Raw genomic sequence first — 2,380 nt, 5'->3', positions numbered from 1 at the left:
GGGTCAACCGGGAAGTGTGACCTAATACCAAGAGCTACACAACTTTTTTGAAACTTTTTTTCCAGTTATATATTCCTTGGGCAATGAAGCACATAATCAAAGCAAAACATCACGGAACAGCTTCGTGTTTGTTCACAAACACTTAATGTCTAGTTATTCTTTGTTTCTGCCTAAATCCCATAGGGTTTGTACACGTTTTTATTTTAAGCCTAATATCCTAGAGCGTAAATATGAAAGAGTTAGATCCTATATTAAATTGGAGCTTAGAACATAAACTTTAACCTTAAAGTAAAAAATGTAAACATTCTTCGTTAATTAGCCACTTACAGCGAGGTGAATATTTAGTTAGGCAATCTTGTTAACACCATATCTCCCAAAATAAACGTCCGATTTTCAAATTGTTTTCAGATTGTGATTCTCTGGGTATTGTAGTTGTGCCAAATGCAGAAATTTTTATGTCACGTCATCTTGAAATTATTTGTCATAAATTAATACACTTATTACAACAGGAATAAAATCACCCAATCTGTATTGATGGATCGATTGTGGCCGCGGTTTACCGCTGGTGCTATTGTCCAGGTGATCTGAGTTCGAAGCCTTTCGGGAATTTCGACAAAATCAAAATTAAAATTTGTACATTTTACTTTTTTTTTACAAAAAGAAATATGTACCTACATTTAAACCATCAGTACAACATGTTCTTATTTTTCAAATTTTTGGCTCATGAGATGCTTCTTTCCTGGAAAATAAATCGATTCTGATTTTGTCCTCGCGCAGCACGATTTTTAATGGGTGTACGCACTATGGAGGAAGTTCTACGTACATTTACATGGTTCTTCGATTTACGTACAACCACTTTTTTGCTAATAAATAGCGCTATTTTTGCAGTTTTTTCGCTCTATGTATGTTGTCAATCAACACAAAGTGCCAGCCTTTTCTTTCTAAACCTTATCACTGAAGACAAACCTATGTGAAACATACAAACTTGTTTCTTTACTTTTTTGGCTTCGATCAAAGGCATCATGTACGAGGAAAAGTGGACCGTGCATGGACGAATACACCTGCCTGAGATTTGGAAGTTTACACGGCATACACATTTTATAAATGACCGTCAAAATTGTAGGCCTACTATCAATGCATGTAAAGACTGTAAGTGTCTTGTGGTGAATCATAAAGATGTAATGTTAGGTGTATACTTGTAATTTTAACGCCTGGGATTTGGAACGATTTACGGGTGAAGTAACCTTGTTCGCACCGGGGACCAGTTGCCTAAACTAATTCCAGTATTTCGCTTTACTTTCGGAAATTAGACCATGACAAACAAAAACTCTTTGACAGGAATGCAAAATCAGAGATTTTATTATGCTGGTCGACGTTTCTCTGGTGGTTGAGTGGCTCAATGTTATAGAGCTGCTTATAATAAATAGGCAAAATATTTTGCTTTATAAACTGCAGAAATTGAGCAGAATACCTGGATGCACAACTTGCAGTTTGTACATGAGGAATGGTATTTGCTGTGTTTAGCTGCTTTTTGTGTTTAGTTTGGTTTGGTCCTGGGCCAATGGCTTTAAAGGAAAGAATCGCAGCGCTTACATAATCGGGGATTGTGCTTACGCTAAGCGTATTTAACATCTGGGCACACAGGGAATGTGTTCTTGATGAGTGGACAATTCGCAACAAAAAATCTGCTGCGATTACTATTGTGCTCAACTTCTGCGTAACATTCACTGCAAAAACAGTGACTTAAAAATTTGGTTTGCTTTCGCAGGATAACCGTGCTTTTCTTGTGCAAAAGTAGGCCGGGGCGACTAGTGTGGTTCAGTGTTTTAGTCGCGACTACAAATTAGTATTAAAACCGTGACTACTGTTTTTCCCCACTCCGTTAAAAGTGTGCCCACACGTTGACTACCATAAAAGTCCTGATTACCCGTTTGGTGAAACAGTTGTCCTGCTTACTACTAATCGCAACATGTGTCGCTTGCGGCACATTGCGGCACAAATCTTGAGAATCCGTAATTTATCTCAACAAGTGTCGTAGTTGGGTTTGAGGTGCGACTAGTCGAGAGTAAATTTCACTAGTCACCTAGGCCTATCATGATGGGAACTTGCAGAATGAAAAATCCTGTGGGAATGGGCCCAATGTCATGCTCTGCTCTGGAAGCAAAGAATCAGTGCTTAGCAGAAGCAGTGAATTCTGCGCTTACGTCAAGCAAAATAGACTGCTTAACAGGGATTTCTTTCGTTTGTGCTTCCAAGCTCGCACTTTATATTCTGCGCTTGCATAGTAAGCGGAATATGGTGAACGTAAGCGCAGAGTTTGGTGGCCGTTAAAGGTTCAGTGAAATCCTTTCGTTCTAGATCAAACATCAAACCACCTACA

The sequence above is a fragment of the Asterias rubens genome, unplaced genomic scaffold, assembly GCF_902459465.1.
Source record: "Asterias rubens unplaced genomic scaffold, eAstRub1.3, whole genome shotgun sequence".
NCBI lineage: Eukaryota > Metazoa > Echinodermata > Asteroidea > Forcipulatida > Asteriidae > Asterias > Asterias rubens.
Note: the sequence above shows the minus strand (reverse complement) of the source record.